This window comes from Pieris brassicae, chromosome 4 (genome assembly GCF_905147105.1).
Source record: "Pieris brassicae chromosome 4, ilPieBrab1.1, whole genome shotgun sequence".
NCBI classification, from domain to species: Eukaryota; Metazoa; Arthropoda; class Insecta; order Lepidoptera; family Pieridae; genus Pieris; species Pieris brassicae.
Genome location: NC_059668.1, coordinates 16,266,922 through 16,287,036, shown reverse-complemented (window position 1 = coordinate 16,287,036; position 20,115 = coordinate 16,266,922). Strand labels below are relative to the sequence as shown.

Here is a 20,115-nt window from a genome sequence, read left to right as displayed (position 1 = left end):
TCCTTGCAATATGTGGACGAACGAAAGGGAGACTTATAACTTTCTAATACTTAGCAATTATAGCAGAAATATGTTTCATGTTAATAGATCATACCATCGCAATACCCTTTCTAACGGCAGTCGAACCAAACCCAACATCAATGAACATACCGACGGAGGCCATAAGCGAAAGTTTTAATCATCAACGCATCGAACCAATCAATAAATCAGTATCATCAGCCATTAATCAATGTCACCATTGAGTTACGCGATGAATTATTGACCGGCACATGTGGATTTCCTGTGTCTTCACGTAAATGACCTACCACACAACCCTCACTGATATTGAGTATTTATTCCGCAGTCGATCACTTTCCGCATCAAAAGGCCTGAATAATATTTACAGAGGTTATGATGTGTTAGTTAGAAGATTTTTTTATTATTTCAGCTACGGTGTTTAAGTACATAGCTTCCAATATAAATAATTAATTACTAATTTATCTTCAAATTCAATTACATTCATAAGGAAGACTAAATATTGAGTCTACACTCCCGTATTACAAAATCCAATACGTTTTTGACATACGGAAGTCATCCTTAGCGCTATGTTCACAATCGCGAGATTGTCAATTATGATTTTGTGCAACATGCATCCAAATCGCAACGTAAGCTTAAGTTTTAAAATCTCGAAATAAGATAAAAAATCTGTGAAATCATTGTTTTATATGAGACGCTTTCGACAGTATTATTAGTACAACAGGCAATACTTCTTTATCTATTGATTCATGATCGCATTCCTGATAATCACGGGAGTCCAGCAGTTTGCTAGATAAAACATAGATTTGATTTTGACAATCACTTTTGCAAAGACACACAAGCCATATCTCAGCGCAGACCGCTTACTATTTAGGGAAGTGAACGTTTAAAAACGTGACCGTTCATACTTTGTTTAATGACAAAGTAAACTGTAATATACCGTTTGAGTAGGAAACATTAAAGTAATAGCCACGAAATTATTAACTATGGATACAAGGAACGCCCGCAGCTCCGCTTATTCGGCGTCGCACGACCAAACGTGAGGTTGTTATGTAAAAGAATTACCCCAAGTGCCCTGTGCAATTAAATGGAATATGTTTGTTTGAACCGGCATTTAGTAAAGGTTAGCATATCTCCAATCGGGCACCGCCTAATGACATTGTATTTAAGATTCTGATCGAGTCAAGGAAAGTTAGATGAAAATTAAATACTGTTATATTGCGAATGTTTTTACAAAAGATTAAAATAAAGGCGACATTAAACCTGAAATAAGTAAAATTGGAAAATAGTCTCGATATGTCAAAATATAGTAATGGACACTATAAGACGATATCAACTTGCGCTGTCTATAGAATGTTGAATAGAGTTATTTTAAAACCACAATTAGGAACGCTAACTCGTGAGCGGGACGACCTTGCTAATTAGTAGTAATAAAACAAATTGTTTACGAAAAACTCAGTCGACCGTTTTAATACTTACATTTTCACGTACTATTCTCTGACTTACTTTACACACTACCAGTACATTTCTAGAATAGCCTTATCCATCAATGACATTTATTTGTACACTTTTATTGATTTGGATTAATCTGCATTTTACAAACTCCAAGACTTGTTGTATCACAGATTTTGACAGTCATAATCCCGAAATTCTATGGGCATTCGATCACGGTGGACAAAGTCTGCGTGGACGGCAACATTAAAAAAATATATATAAAAATTAATTATACCTACCCGCAAAATGGGACTATTAAGTCTAATGTAAAATAAATATATTAGAAATCATGTAAAATAACAAATAATACCCTTTTATTGGGGCTTTTATTAATGCACATACTTCGGTCACGGTTTAAGTGAATTTTCCCATTTGTGATGTTGAAAGTTGTATATTGTTGTATCATGTCACACCCGAGTACCGAGAAACGCAAATATTTACAATTGGCTCTCAAGTGATCACGCTCCAACAATATTCATACTCGCCAGCTCTTAATCAAAACTGTCTAAGAGGAGAAATTTATTCAACAATAGTTGACCAAGACTGGAGCCCTGCGAGACACTTAAGTTTGCTTTCCCTGGTGGTGCAATGCACTAAGTAGGCGGACCCGTTCGTGATTCCGCTGACTGGTACAAAATGCTACAAATTACAACATGCAAACAAACAAGTAAGGTTAACCGATTTTACGTTATACAAATACGAGAAGGAAGTAGCATTATTAAACTTAAACAAATTATTGTTTACTAGCTGCAACCCGAGGCCTACGTTAATTTCATTTAGCGATATAAAATACGACCTATTACTATCTTACGTAAAATAAAATATGTACTGAATTACGTCGATCAAGCGATCAGACGTTCGACCACAAACTATACGATATTAGATGTACATCATGCAACACTGGTGAAAGATATTTTTAGCTTAGACTTAGCCAATATATCAAATACCTAGTCCTTTTTATAATCATTTCATTTTTAAGCAAAAGTTGCTATATGTGATATTCATACTAACCATTTCTTAATAAGTTATTTCGAGATTTATAAACACAAATGTAATGTCCACACAGAACATATTTTTCTAACCCACAATCTACGAGTGTATCACTCGCATTAAATGAAACGAAGTCTTGATCATTGAGCCGCGGTTTAAGAAGAATTACAGTCTTTGACATTAAGCTATTCATTTATGAATTCAAATGAATATTCATGAATTACATAATTATTCTGAATTGTATAATATTAAATAAGCTCTCCAATCAAATCAAATCAAAAGGGTGAACATTTTCTTAAATAGACGTTACCCGTGATTTGATATCTTAAAAGCCTACATATAGTAATTCCCGTATTACTTTTCAAATATCGCTGTTCAAGTTATTTGGAATTTTGAAATGAGTAGTGGACAAGCAGCATTTAAAATTATTTATTACGTTATCGTTTAGATATTTGACGTCAAAAATAGAGTTATATATAAAATGGCAACGCAATTCACAAATAACAGACCTCATAGCACAATACAACACATTATTTTAAACTTTGTCCACGCTGAATATGTACAATGAAAACTCAATTCACTGTAATAATATATATTGAAATAATAGGAATGGACTTCATTGAAATAATTGACGATTACTAAGTCACAAAAGCGATATACATACAATAAAAATAATTATGTCAAAGTATCAATATTTTGATGATAGAGTAGTTGTTCTCTCTATTCTCAGTCTCCGATAGTTCTATAAATAACAATGTAAATTTCAAGGTGTAATGATAAAACCGTTGAATTTATTGTAGCAACCGACCTTTTAACTTAACAGAAACACGGAAACACATCATTCGAATAGTAATCGTGTATACTATACTAGAGCTGTCAAACTGACATAACACTTATCGATGTATTATACAATACACAAAAACTAGTCCAACGTTTATGATATGCTGATTACCTTGGCGGACCTAGAAGTCTGGTAACCCTAGATAGGAGCAAATTAGAAATCGTCTCAGTAGGTGGGAGCCGTGGGCGAGGTATAATGAAGTCGCGGTCTGTGACAGCCGCAATATCTTGTATTTACTGTCCATTGTCTCACCGCAGTGTCGTAAGCCGGTGTCGGTTACTTTGAAACCTAAATCCTTATTGATATCACTGCGATTTGTATAATCATCAGAACATTTCTATGAATCCTTTAGACGCTGAGGAGACAGGCATTCTACAGTATGTAGAATGGCGACTACCCGTGACCAATGTATACTAATATTATATCGCATCAGCTTAGTTAAATTGTTTCGTTGATCAAACAGTCACATATCCGGAATACTGGTTCTTTTAAAAAAGAACCTCCTTAGCCTCCTCCTTTGGTACAATGATATTTCGAAGTTGGTTAATTCGTGTTTGGTTGTCAAATTATATGTAATAGGAGCATTAATGAAAAATGTTGCAAAAATGGAAAAAAAAATATGTACTATATTGAACTGCTGTTTTATTACAGCGAGACACAATATAAATTCTAGTCTTCTTAAAATATTTTTATTAAAATTTATTGTTGTGTTTGAGCAGTGCTTCGAATGATATTTCCATAACACATGATTACATCCATTTCCTCACTTATAAAAATCATTTCAAAATGGTTGTTTCTGCTGTAACTTCAGCTAGGTAAGCCAGCAATAATAAGCAAATTAAACGTCCAACAACACATAAACTTTTATCTAAATACATTTATGTAATAAAAAACTTTACGTTGTTTTTACATTGAAATCCAATATGAATTTAAATACTATTTTTTATAGTCGCATATATGAATAAACATATTATTCATAAATGTTATATTTTAATTTAGATGCATGCCATTCAAGATTTACAAATATAATTAGAGCTAAGAATATCATTTAATTCGATTTAAATAGAAAATTTATTATTATTTTTGACATCTTAATATAAGGTAAATTATGACTTCTAAAAATAATCTAGAATTTTCAAGTATGTCAGCAGGTGTCTTTGATGCTGCCATAAGCTGTGCAATTTTAAATACTTTATATGTAACGGGTGAATGGTTTAATCGTGTGCAATTGGGGAATTAATACTTACAACAAGAATATAAATATTGATAGAAAAACGATTTGGCTTAGATTTCTATACTTAGATATTTTTAGCAAAAGTGTATATGGACCTATGAAATAAATATTTTTATACGTTTAGCAGCGTAGTACCTATATTAAATTCTCCAAACATTAATACTATAGTAAAAATTGGTAATACACGAATGGTCGAAACTTTCATATGATATTTAAGGGAAAATTAAAAAATACCTTATCGATATGCTTAAAGATCTCAGTTTGTTTAATATACGTTAGCTTAATTGGTCATTGAACTTATTCCAAACATATACATTATTAATATCTCGTATATGGGTAGAAAAGAAATTGTTTTAGTATTGCACAATCGTTATACTTCGTCAGGTTTAGAAAATGATGAAGTCTAAAAGGTAAAATGGCAATAAATGCAATAATTTTTATAAAAATAGATAAATAATTCTTAAAAAACTAAAAAAATTCAGTAGGTGGACGGAAAAGAATATTTCATATAAATGCAAAACTACTTAAAAACCGTTCAAAGCATATTTTAAATTCCTTAAATTACAGTGATGTAGAGAATTCATACACTTCATATTAAGAGAGTATCTACTACCGATGTCAAAACAGGAGTAGTACGTAATTGCATACAAATTCGAAATCGCTATCGAACAGCTTTTGGATATTAAACAAACTACGAAGGATATTAATTGATATTTATCGATAAATTAGCTAATAAAATAAGAAATACAATGTAATACTGCATTGTTCCTTGACAATTACACCGTCCAGATAGTGTTAGTAGCAAAATGTTCTAATTACTTTACAAGGTATGCAGTATTCAAGGCGCATTTACCAAATAAGCATTCCACAGCGAGTTCTATAAATAGACCAAACTAGTACTCAGCCCTGCAGGCTTTCTGATTAGGACAGCATAATTTACTATGGAATTTCATACTGATTTAAATTACCAACAAAATCATTACATTTAGGCATTCGTTCAACTGATTAATTTGGAATACAAATCTTTCGTCTCTTTCTGTCAAATTTTGTAGACGCTACGATGAAAAGAGGCAGATAAGAACCTTTCTTAAAACGGTGCTTTATAGAAATACTTTCATTCTGATGATGATAGATTGTCTTTATCGCTGGACTAATATAGCAGTTGCACCCATATCTGCTTTGCTCGATGGGAATACAAAGTACACACTATTGGTGAAACACACTAACCTAAATAGTTTTGATTAATCCAATTTTCTAATGTAAATGTCTAGTTTCACTTTTCATAACTTTCAAATGGATAATTTGTGTTTTCGTTTGTATGATAGCTAATTAAGTTTTTATATATTAATTATTAGAATTTCATTTCCTTATATAAATGATTATGAACTTTAGAATTTTGTGTTGTTTATTTTGTAAATAAAATATAAAAAACGTCAAATTCAACAACTCTAGATAAACTTAAATCTTCAAACAGGTTGTAAAATTAAATAAAGTCTATATTTCAAGTCAATAAACACTCCATATTCATGTCCTGACATTTATTTTGTTGGCTTAAAACAACAAAAAATACAAAACATATTACGATACTTTTTCTAATTAGGGTCCAAACAAGTTTGATTATTTCAGGGAAAGATCAAAAATTTTAGTGAGTCGGTGAGTCGATGAGTGAGTTGGTGAGACAAAAAAAAATAGGCCGCAAACTTCAATAAGAGCCAAGAAGCATCTACAACATCTAAGCATTCTATCTAAGAGGCCAACGAACGAATTTACGATCGCGCGCAATCACCATGTTAGGCCTCCATCGAAGCCTCTGAGATCTTAGGCTTAGAGTATCTATTCTATGGCAGTGAAATTTCTTGCAATTTTACCATCATGTTATATAATTACTTTTACAGGCCTAGCGTAAAACAAAATGGTTTCCAAGTCAATTGACCGGAATCAAATTATAATTTAGGTTTTATCGAAATTATTTGTCGGAATAATATGGATAACATTGAAACTTCTAGAAATCTTTCTTTAACCTTTGACTTCTATTTCATTAATCATAATGCAATAAAAAAGCGTTCAATACCCTTTAACCTAAATTACATTACATTTGCTTTGTGCCTAAATTACATTGCAAATGTCATTCGTCTTTTAATAGCTCGCTGTAGGAAGTCACTTTGATCTTGCTCCGATTGAGGTTTCAGATAAAACGATCTGCAACTCACATGTTATGTAATAAGAATCCAGAGGCGCTACGACCCTATGTGGGTCTTAGACTTAAATTGCAACGGTTCCCTTGAGCATTTTTTATTCTTAGACAAGTAGGTCTGACTCATGTTATCGACTTTCGGATTTTAGACATGGCTGTTTCCTCTCAAAGTTTTCCTTTATCGTACGAGGGAGTGTTAGATGTGCACATAGACAGAAAATCCAATGGTGCATTGACAATCCAAACTACTTCAGAGATGAGACAACAGTGCTTTAAGGCATTAGTACATATAAATACGATAATAATGATATTTCCTTATATTCATACACAACTAAAATAGTGTATAGAAGTGTTTTCACAAAATCATTGATTAGTAGAGTAATGCTATACAGTATCATTACAAAATCAACAAGAATATAAAATAAAAACGAGATCGTAAATTCTTATTCGATATTCGACCACTTTGCTGTTTGTCCACTGACATTTAAAAAGGCGTCACCGAAAACGCAATTCCAGACCTTTAGATGGAACTTATTGTTTTGTTATAACAAAGTTGACACTAAATTAAATAAGATTTATTTACAGGATATAGACACGAATTTATTAGTTTATTAACATAACATCGAAACGTAAAGTGGCCATCGAGATACTGTATACGGTGGCGTGGCTACTCGCAAGATAAGTAAATTTAATAAATACTGATCAACAACGACATTATAAATACTTCAAGTGATACGCAAGAACAATTTAGATTTGAATTCGTTTCTATTAAGCCTTATTTGATCACATTTATAGGCAATAACGAGGCACCGGTTTATATTACTAGGAATTTATTTGTAACAAGAACCAATTTGAATGTGAAATTTGATAAAGTTCGATAGTTGACAATTACTGTACCTGATTTTGAGATATCCGAGATCTTTTGTATTGCAGGTGGTAAACTGATCAATAAGTTCCACGTTATATTGCATTTACGATTCATTTGAATTATACACGAACTAATCATAACTACTATACTATTTTTTTTATTTCAGGTTCTAGTTTTAAGTATTTATGTATTACGATGTGGCTCTCCAGGAACCAAGTCTCGACTTTGTTGCTTGTAGCTAAATTGTGCATTTATTGAATTTATGCGCGAAATGACATTTTTTATTTTTTTTTATTAAAAACTAAAGCTATTATATATAGTCCCTTACATTTGTAGTACGATACGTAACTGCGTAATTCTTTTAAAAGTTTCCAATACATTTGGTACATAAATATTATTAACAAACTATTACTCCGACAAATATTTGATATTCCGATTAAAACATTGGACTTGGAAACCATTTTGATTTACGCTAGGCTGTATGTAATTATATTACACGACGCTAAAATTGCATGAAATTTCACTACCATAGAATAGAGTCTAAGAGGCTTCGATGGAGGCCAAAGATGGTAATTTCGTTCGTTGGCCTCTTAGATAGAATGCTTATTTGTTGTAGATGCTTCCTGGCTCTTGTAGAAGCTTGCGGGGGAATTTTTTGCCTAACCTAAAAGGATTGATATTTCCCTAAAATAATCAAACTTGTTCGGGCCCTAAATATAAAAAATATTGTAATATTTTTTTGGATGTTTGTTTCAATTAAATTATAGAATTATAATATGGATAAATGTTAAGCCGACATTTAATGTAAGCACATGAATATGCAGTGTTTATTACATCAAACCGGCTTCTTCAAATGTTATTATATATGATATTTCCACAATAATAACTCGTAAAATGATTGTTTTTATCAAAACAATTACAATGTTTATACAACAATGAGTTATCGTCTTTAAGATTATTTTAATAAAAAGAAACCGAAACATAAATTATGGTGCTTTTTGTGTTGATCTTTGCAACTATGTAGAGACTTTCGTTTGAAAAGTTAATTTTTCGAGTTATCAATTCGGTATAGGTAAAAAATAAATACAAATGTGTTTATTCTTTAAATGTACATATACATTACAATGTGGGAATCCTATTATGTAAAAAATACCTTTTTTTTTCGTCAGGAAATGCCTTTACGCATATCCCTACGGTATTTCACACCAGCAGGGACTATGTGGGGCTCAGACTTAATAAACCCTACCCACTAAAACCTGACGGATGACTTCAGCTCGCCAAAGGGCGACGGCAGGTAACAGCTGAGCCCTATCCTTACCCCCGCCAAACGCGAATGCCACAATGCCACATGACTCCTCTCACACACAAATCTTCCAAATCTTAACTTAGGGCAGAAGTGCGAAAACACGGCGTCGCTGCCCTGGTCGTCGCCTCCTTACCGGCGGAGCATCCGAATCATTTTCACGCTGACGCTCCGCATTCTCTTTCTGACTCATGACGGCCTCACAAAAAGCCTTGAAGGCATTCCAAGGACCGTCATTGTCAGCTTCCACCATTCTTTGAATAATTAGTGGAAGCTACAGATTGCCATCAATGCTATCAGCAAGCACCGAGCGAAAGTAGTCCCAAGCTGGACACTCCTCCACTGTATGCCTCACCGTATCATCTATACAGTCACAATGATGACAAGCGGGTGTCGCCTCTCTTCCAACGATTCGATGCAGATAACTTCCGAAGCATCCATGGCCAGAGAGAACCTGCACGAGCCGATAGGATAGCGATCCCCACCGTCGGTCCACCCAGTGTTTCAAAAAGGGACGAATAAGATCAACGGTATGTAAACCAAACCGACATTCACTTAACTCTTCCCTCCATTCTTGCAAAATTAAGCGGCGATACTCCTCCTTCCACACCTTGACTACCTCCAGAGGTGGGTCAAAACCACCACTCCTGGCTTTAGCTCTTCTCCAAAAAATGTCTCCCAAAGCCAGAGCTTCCAAGTGCAAAGGTGGAGTGGCGGCTATGACACATGCTGCATCACAGGATACTGTACGGTGTGCCCTCGCAATTCTAATGGCAACTTTACGCTGTGACCGCCTCAGTATACCTTTGTTGTAAAATGTCAACTTATCCGCCCATATCGGACAACCATAAAGAGCTTTCGCACGTACTACACCAGCATAAAGAAGCCTACAGCCCTCGCCTGGCCCACCAATATTTGGCATTATACGACCCAAAGCCATTGCAGTTGACTCAAGCTTGGGTGCCAGGGCTGCAAAATGAGCTTTGAAAGTCCAACGGGCATCGAGAACCAACCCCAGGTATTTCAAAGTCGACTTTACTGCCATATGAACGCCATCTACAATTATTTCAGCGCCTCTAGGTGGAGACCTCCTAGCAAAACAAATGATTTCAGATTTTTGTAAAGCCACTCGAAGACCAAGTCGCCTTATACGAGTCACAACTTGTTCTACTCCAGCAGCAGCTAACAAACTCGCCTCTTGATAATTACATCCCTTGGCCGTCACAAGGGTATCGTCAGCATAACATATTAAACCTACTCCTGGCATCAGTCTACCTCGAAGGACTGCATCAAATCCAATGTTCCACAAAAGGGGCCCAAGAACCGACCCTTGGGGAACTCCACATCGAACCTGATAACATCTCCAACCTTCCCGACTTGGATATATAATCGATCGTTCAGAGAGATAAGCTCCTACTACATGTCGTAAGTAAACAGGCACACCATGATAAAAGAGACCGTCCATAATCGCTCTCCAGGGAAATAGTATTGAATGCATTCGCAATATCTAGCGAAACCGCCAACACAACCCCACCACCAGAGACAGTTTCTTCGCACAAGTCCCTTAACCTAGCTAAGGCGTCAATTGTAGAGCGAGCACGCCGAAAACCGAATTGAGAATCAGACAGATTTGGACCAACGATCAGAAGATGCTTCTCGAGGCGCGAGACAATTAACAGTTTTCCCACCTCAGGAAGTAAAACAATAGGTCGATACGCCGAAGGTGAATCTACCGGTTTTCCGAACTTCCTAAGAAGAAGCAATTCACCGATTTTCCAGCTACTAGGGAATATGCCGTTCCTCAAAAGATCAGAAAGGAGATTTCGAAATCTGTTAGATAAACCATTATTAAGAGATTGCGCCAAAACCGTTCCATGCAATCCATCAAGACCAGGAGCGGTTCTTTTGTTTTGAATTTTAAAAATACCTGCCCCTAACTCACCCTCTGACACCTCAGGAATATCCTCTGAACGATCAAAGTCGACATTAATAAAAGGAATAGAATCACAAGGAAACAACCATCTCAAGAAACGTTGGCTCCATTGTGGATGTTAGCGGCGGCCTCCAGGGACGGAGTTTACTCATGACAATATTATATGGTCGCCCCCACATATCACGATCCAAGGAGTTCAGGAGCTCCTTCCATGCCCTATCCTTTGCTTCAGCTATTTCCATCCGAAGAGCCCTTTTTGCTGCTTGATAAGAAGCATATAAACTTGCCTCTTCGTCCTGATCACGGTAACTGAGATGCCTTCTTCTAAAACGCGTGTACCGGCGACGTGCCTTAACACACTCCGCTCGTAGTTGGGCTAGTTCGGATGACCACCAATAGACGCTTTGCTTAGGTGAGATGGGACCGATCCGGGGCATATACGTCACTGATACGAGTGAGTGAGTTCCTAAACCATTCCACCTCAGAATCAATTGTAATATTTGAAGGTTTGGGATTCCAAGCTTCTACTAACGATACTTCGAAAAGCGCATCTTTGTCTAGATTTTTTCGGGACCATCTAGGACCTATCTCAGATGGAGCAGAACCCGGAATACTTACAGTAGAATCATTGATGTCAAAGCGAATGTACTTGTGGTCTGATAAAGTTTCAACATCTGACAACACCCTCCATCTATAAACATAACTTGCAAGTGCAGGACTTGAAAAAGTAACGTCCACAATAGAGCCACCATTCACACGTACGCAAGTCTGAACATTACCCCGATTCAGAGACACCAAATTTTGAGCAGCTAGCCAATCCAACAAAGCCACGTTCATCAGTTACTGGAGACCCCCCACACTTTTTTATGTAAAAAATACCTGCCATAACAAACTCAACAATTGATTTTTTAACTGTTTTAAACACGCGTGAGTGCATGAGTGAGTGTATGAGTGAGTGATGAATGATATGTGTAACTCTGTATTAGGTGTCGGAAGCATCTCCAACGCTGCGTAAGGTGTGTTCATAAGCCTTTAATCGTATTATTAGATTGTAGACGGTGATATTAGCGGTTAGATATTAAGCCTATTTAATTTATTATACATAGAGTCCTCCTTGCATATTGCATCTGGCGAAGTCAGTCCTTACGGTCTGACCGACGACAACATCCTTATTAATATATTTTTTAGTTAGTTTAGTTAATAGATTTTGATTCGACTTGTAAGATTTATTCTTACTGAAGAGGTGAAAAATGAAAGTTACAGAGGTAACAAACATATTTTTATTCATTAAGTCCAAACTTATTTTTCTTCGAACTATAGACGTAATAAGTTGCAAAGTTGTAAAGGCTGTAAAATAAAACATTGCTATGTTCGAGTTACAGAGGTCCAATTAAATTTTTCTAGAAACAGAAACAAATCGGCTTGCAGGGACTCACTGATTATGTCGACTAATAAAGGGGTAAGAACGAGTAATGGAACTTTTGGGGTTTGAAGGGAAGTGAACAAAACATTTTTTCGAGTTTTAGACATTTTCGACTTATCTAGGTTAGACTTAACAGTTCTACTGTAGTACAAATTCCGTTACTCGTAACTTACAATTTAGAGCTTCGAAAAGCTGACTAGATGCATAATGAAAGAAACGTAGTGACGTGTCTGTCTCGCAATATACACAGTATCATTAGATTGAATGTATATTTTTTTTATTTATGAATTCGATGTCATATAATATTTGTTATTTTAATTCATATACCTAACCTATATTTGTACTAAATATTTTTTACACAGCGCAAACACCCCATATTCGTGAAAATACATTTTTGTGAAATAAAAAAAATATTATGCAATCGGCCTTATGACAGTTATGTTTAACTGAAAATTTAACTAACCAAATGTATTTAAATAAGTTTTCATATATGAAATAAGTAATTAACAACGATATATACTTATCAAAGAATTTAACAGAAATTAATTAAAACATTACAGATATGAAACATTATTTGTTACTAAGAATTTTGCTAATAAAATGAATTTGTTCTATTAGATAACTTTTCCTCGACTTTCTAACATTTCACACGAAGACGGGGGTTTTAATTTAAGCTCGTTAGGCCCAACTCGTTCATTGTAATAATTCAATACGAAATCGTCATCATCAGCTAATGCAGAATAAAAAAAAACTATATAATTGATATCACATGATGTATCAAGTATATTTACATTATCTTATACATGAAGTCGTAATCGCAATTGGGACATTGCAATACTTTATCAAAGCTTTAAACAAATTATAACTTTTTGACTTTAAAAATTTGATAGCGACTACGACTCACATTTAAGTCGTGTGAAAATATAAAAAAAAACTACAATTGGTTAGATTTTTAAACCATCTATATCTATTTAGAATTCGGGTTCATGATCAAACAAGAATTAAGTAAATTATCATTTACTGACTAAATTAGTGCAGAACTAGAAAATTGTATTCTTATTATATAATTATCATAAGTACATAACATTTATGTACTATAATACATCCCGTCAGACATGATATAAGACGTATAAATACAAAGACATAACCACTCAGATATTGCCTATCAACAGCCCAAATGTTACCATATTAAAATCGTAAATCCCGCCTATCACATTCACACACGAAAATCCACACGTCTTTTGGCACTAGCACACAAGCTGCCCGCACGCGATCACGCGTAACACTGAATTGCCAAGCAAACATTAAGCGGAGAACGAAATTGTTTTCTTTTTACTGGACTACGGCGACGCAAACGGAGGTTTATGATTTTAACATTTATACATTTTCCGAGCTACACAACATCGAATGCTTTAGAGGGATACGCACGTGCTTCAGTGTAAGAACACGTCTAAACATATAAGTCATTACAGTCGCGGGCGTAGGAGGCTGACCTGCCATTTGACGTATTTAGTATACTCCTATATGTTGAAAACGTAGAGGATTTTGACATATACAGATATGACAGATACTTTGCGCTAAGTCTCGACTCGTACCTTAATAGCAGAAGAAATATCAACGAAACAAATGCAATTTTAGGTTAAGAATAGAGTTGAATCGCCAAGTTAGAATTGTAAATCGTTAAAAACCGTGTACTATGAACGGCTATTTGATGTAAACAGTTAAGAATGATCTGTACATAAAAATAACAGATACCTAATCCAGTTAGTTGAGTAGGTTTTGTCAAACGGAAGTTTCAATACGATACTCCAAGATGAGTTCTCATTAAGTTAAGTTACAAATTCTTAAAGCTGATCTTATAACGTTCTAAATAAATCCATGGCGCTACAACCTTTTTAGGTCTCGGCCTCAGATTTCTGTAGCTGTTTTATGATCATTTGTAAATTAAATAGTCAAGTAGGTGATCAGCCTTCTGTGCCTGACGCACACCGTTGACTTTTTGGGTCTAAGGCAAGTCGGTCTCCTCAGAATGTTTTCCTTAACCGTTCGAGCTAATGTTAAATGCGCACATAGAAAGAAAATCCATTGGTGCACAGCTGGGGATCGAATCTACGACCTCAGAGACGAGCGTCGCACGCTAAAGCCACTAGGCCAACACTGCTCTATATATATGCTCTTATAACGTTCTAGTCTTTATAATAAGTGTACTACCACTCTGCTTTTAAGAATTTGTACGATTAGTCTATAAATCAAGGCTCCATTATTATCAATACACTGACAGCAGGGGGCATACATCAGAAATTGTATGTTTAAATAAAGATTTCCTGTTGATTTTTGGCGATGTTTACCATAAATTACCGTAGAAGGAATCTTGCTAGCAAAACATTAATTCATTACTTACTTATATGTTACTTGTTTTCTGCCCTTATTTTGCGTCTAGCCTTGGATACAGTAACTACATTCGAAACATCACGATGTTTTCAATAAATTGATATGAGTTCGCAACTTTTCAACCGTAAAGTGCGTGTGACCTATTCATGTGGCCTAACATGCGGATAGGCAATGACAATTTATGTTTTATACAATCTATAAATACAATTGATTTGCAACTGATATGCAAAACAAGTATTAGAATCAATTCAAATTGTTCCAATGGCGTACCATATATACAAATCTGAAATCAAGTTCTAGCTATTATAATATTAAAATAGTTGTAACAGCAGAAACATTATATACTTAAGATTCAATAAAAACAAAATAAAATTGCCACCGTTTCGTACGCATGCACATATGTAATTTTATACCGCCTACAGCCTTCGGAGGCGTTATAGGCGGAGACTGATTAGAACGTAAGCATAATATTTCAGCATCTAAAAGCCAAGAATATTTTTATGTTCCCTACAGACGGCCATATATATTGTAGACTATATTCTATATTCGCTATATTTTGTTAGGGATTCCTTAGTTAATTCTATGTAAGAACACAAGGATAGATCTGAAAGATCAAAAAAAGTCTCAAAAACCACCAACGTGCTGAGGAGGAAAACTTTGTATGGTCTCAAAAAAGACGTATCTACATAAGCTCCAGGCATTTGTGTCAGTAAAAGCAATAGCATTCTTAAATAATAAAAGAGAATTATTTGGCCATAAAATACACAGATGTTATATAACACGTTTTGTTCAACATACTTGTAGATAACCGCGATTTTCAATGTAGCAGAACTAAAGGACGCGTGCGCTATTGGGTTCAAGTGTAATGATCCGTAACGGAATATTCGCGAATAGTAGGTACGTTTACGCAGGTGTTAAACCAAACAGCTACAAATATTATTATGAATAGGTGCTAATTGATACAATATGGTTCGTTATTATGAAAATAAATTGTATTCTAGAAATATCAAATTGATAAACTTATGTGACGATTATACAAATAATTATTATTATCAATAGGTATTCATTGATAATGCTTAACAAATGAATAGAGATTTCTAGTAATATCAAATCAATCATTACCTTCAGATAAAGTAGCTATTCTTTAAAGCTAAATTAATTGCCGCGGTACTTTAAATTTACTATATATTTTTACATTTTTAAACGAAGACGTGATATAATATAATATTAAAAATATTGCGTTTATTATTTTGAAATTATGCGTGTCTATTATTATTTTTATATCCATATTTTCACGTACACATAAAATCTCTAATTCTGTAATAGTGAAATACGATAAGTAATACAAAACTTATAGTTATATTTCGCTTCCTATTGTCGGTCAGACAGTATCACGTTTGTTATTCAATAAGTTTATTTTTGTTATAGGTATTGATTACGAATAAATTGTGAGCTTTTTAGACGTGGGAAATATACTTTGTAATACTTGTTTCCAACATTATTTACTGATAAAGTGCTATTATATGGAGCTGACGTTTTTATGTATGAGATGACAAACAGATATATTTCTTTATCTGTTTCACCTTTTCTCATCGATGTTTTCCCCGAATTTTAACTTTTAAACGAATAGTTAAACAGTTAAACGAATAGCTTTATATATTATACTAAACAATCATTTTTAATATGTATTTTACAGAACAGGGGGCAAACTTATGTTAATTTATACCGCCCATGGGTGCCATTCAAGTATTACGTAAGCACAACTGCATACTTGTATGACCCCGTGGACACTATCAGTGCCAGAAGCACGCGAGTGCGTTGCCGGCCTTTTATTTAAATACTCAATCACGTTTATAACATAAGTTAAGATTACACTATGCAAACATTTCTACTTTCAATATATGAAAGTCGAATAATTGGAGATAAATATTAGCATTTGATTGGATCATTACATGATCACCAAGTTTCACTAACACCACAAAATTAAATAGTATAGTACTTTCAAAATATAAATCACGATATTCCACAAGCTGGGTGAAACCATATTTATCATTGTTCCGTTAAGTTATGCGCTACCAGCATGCCGGGCACTACCAAGATTTGTACTGTACGTAGGCATAATTCTAACTATCACCGGTTTTAGGTCATCGCACTACCGAAACCGAATTCTCCAAACAACAGGTGCCATAATATAAAGCGTAATTAATTTCTTTATTCTTAATCTTAAACGTCACGCATGGATGACTGTGTCTAATCAATTCGTATGGAAACACATGACAAGCGTGAAATAATCAAAATTTCATAATGCGTCAGCAGGTCGTCAAGTTACTAGCGTAGTTATATTTACAATTTTATTAGTCGATTTCAAATTTTGTCGCTTCGGCTTAATATGACTGTACTGAAACCTAAGTTTGATATGCATTCCGGATGGATATTAGAATATCAGTAACATATTTTAACCACCTAGAGGGAGATATTGGGTCACGCAGTCAGTGGATGTATTTTAAAAAAAACTCACAAGCCTTCGGTTTTACCGTATCGATACCGGTTTTCAATCAAGCGATATTTATATCTGCTACAATTTCAAGTATATAATTCAAGTTGGGAGTGTCTGACGAATTTGTGTTGCCACCGTATCGTTAATATGTTGGGAAAGTGAGCTTTATGGTGGAGTGGTTTATCGTACTACATACAAAGTTGGTAGACCAATAAATTCATTGCCTTACATACATAATCCAGGAGATAAAATGAAAAGCATAATTTAGACATCCTTTAAAATCTTAAGATCTCACTAAACAACTTTTCACCTGATTTAGGTTCTTGGTTTTAAGACACGACTTATAAAGTACGTTTAGGACCCTGTTTATACTGCCTGCCAAAGTTTAATTAATTAAAAGACACGACAATCGTCGTCCCAAGAAACTACCTACTAATAATTATAAAATTAATAGACAATACATTGTAATTTCTTATCATACTTCAAGTCATTTAAGTAAATACTGCTTTTGCGCATATTTGACATCTCACGTAAACCAAATAAAGGCCTGCAAATTGTTAAAGATCCAATTATAGCATGTATGTTAACAAGACGTGGAATAATTTGATTTGAATTGTTTCATTTATTATACTAACAGGTGACGTTACTCATTTACAAACAGGTTTTCTGACATGTTGCTAGAGCTCAGATCGTAGATGAAAAAATCGGCGAGAGAAATCAATCGGTGAAGCACAATAAATATCATTATATTTCCGGAATAGACATCGCCAGGGCCCGGTGGGAGACGCCAGGGCCCGGTGGGAGACGCCAAGCCCACCAGATCTAGCTTAAGTTAATTAAGCCCCTTTCTAGGGAGACTTGACACTCCCCTGTAGTTAGATTATCAGCCGTGGATTTGCCTGATCGCATGACTATCGTCGGCTTACAGAGGTCCTCATATAATAATATATGGAATTAATTGAATTTGATTAAAATGTATGTAAAACAATAGTTCGAAAATATTTTTATCTTAAGTGTTTCTTGGTAATCTTAATACGTTAAATGGTTAAATCATGAAATTGTTGTGTCTAACATGAAAAAATAAATCATAAACATTACAAAGACATAATATTTTGCACGCCAATTTCAATCATTCAACACTTATATAAATTGTTATTAAATAAGGGGCTACTTATAAAACTAAATCAGTCCTAGAAATTCTTACCATCCCTTAATTTCTTCTGGAGAATAAAACTAAAACATCTAACCACAAAAAGTATAGTATAATCTTTTATAAATCTGAAGACCTTTACAAGAGCCAAGGCATAAAGAGTATTTACAAATAAGAAATAATATTATAAAGAGAAATGGTTAAATAAATTGAACAATGGGCGATGTTTGCCGTTTATGAAAATGCACTGAAATGTGTCACAGCTATCTTTGTTTTGTTATGAAAAACTCGGACAGTCCAGAGGTCAGAGAACCTTAACGAAACAAAGGACTAATTTCGAAATTGTGTTATTCATGTTCTGGATACCTAATTCTTACCGCGAAATCAAAACATCGGTACCATTTCTTTTGAACAAAATTGGCACACTCCAATATTCTACGGCGTATGCAATTTTTATTCAGTTTGATCTCGGACTATAAATATAAAAATTAAAATGTTTAAGCAAGAATTACATACAAAGAAAGCGGTCAAGAAGAACGCATCCTCGCGTTAACATGCGCCGGAGTCGCTCAAGGTCGAAGTAAAAAATGAGATCAATCACCTGCCACAACAGTTTCTTTTTAAATAATAATTTAGTAAACATTATCATTTCCCCAAAAAAAAAAATGAGATAAACACGATCATATTTGATAATCATAACTTAGATGGTAGGCAACTACGACAAGAAAATTTTAACGTTTCTCATCTAATCGAATCGAAGGTAAAAGTTATCATAATTATATAAGATAACTTTTACGTTAGCAATGTATAATATTTTGCAATAAATTGATTGATTATAAATATTTAAAAGAATTTTGATATAAAGATTAATAAATATGAGTACATTCTTGCACACTATGCGTGTTTATTGCATTTGGCAATGAAACGTAGAATATGTTGCGCACGCGCACCAAAACACATCAATTTTACTACATTTAGTGACAGCCTCTTTGGACTGCTGCCTTGATTATAATAATAGTGGTCTAAACTAATTAAACCTTGCATTTATTTTCAGCTTAGATACTTTTTTGTTAAAGAAGGTAAAATGCGCGTGCTAATCAAAAAGATGGCCTGAATAATTCTCTATATCGACATGGAAGCCGATAAATAACAAAAGATATCGGTTATACTACGTCACACTCGTTATAATTTTGTGCAAAAGTTAAACACACATAACATCATTTAGAGAGATAGCTCTTAATTAAAACATGATAAATAATATAATCAGTTGCGATAATAGAATTCAATGATTATGTTGTCTAATCTGAGTGGTATTCCCACAATTAAATTATCTATAAAATATCTTTATCCTCTGATTATTGATTCAGTCCAGTTGTAATTATAAATTTATATTAAGAACATATATCAAATTATATAAATAAAAAAATGTCAATTAAATAGGGCTTTGGTATGAATTTTGTAAAAGCATAGGATTTTTTTTATTATTTAAACGTAAATTTTTTGCATTTTTATCCCCCAGCAACAGCTCTCAGTATTCGTAAAGTAACTATTACGGAAAAGCATTTGTTACTTCGTCTCAGTACACCAAACAGTTGCCCCAAGTATTTGCAAGGCCTCTTAACCAAAATACCAACAGACTCCATTACGATGAAAGATAAAACGATCTTCCTATATAGTTTGTTACTGATTAGATAAACACTCGTCTGAGTTGGTATGACGTTACAATATCGTGTTCACACAAAAATTCGCCACGTGGTGCGAAGTATACATGGAAATATTGAC

General features: G+C 34.2%; 1 protein-coding gene across 3 annotated transcripts in view; it reads right to left on the bottom strand.

Moving 5' to 3' along the window:
* Positions 1 to 20,115, bottom strand: part of LOC123709086 (SUN domain-containing ossification factor) — a 38,989-nt gene that overhangs the window by 7,280 nt on the left and 11,594 nt on the right. The window contains exon 1 of one of the 3 annotated variants that reach the window (XM_045660199.1): positions 13,444 to 13,569. The exons of 1 other annotated variant lie outside the window; for it this stretch is intronic. The gene's annotated coding sequence lies outside the window, so the exon portion shown is untranslated. Of the gene's footprint in view, positions 1 to 13,443; positions 13,570 to 20,115 lie in introns of those variants that run through there. One more of the 3 variants, XM_045660198.1, reaches the window with a different exon arrangement.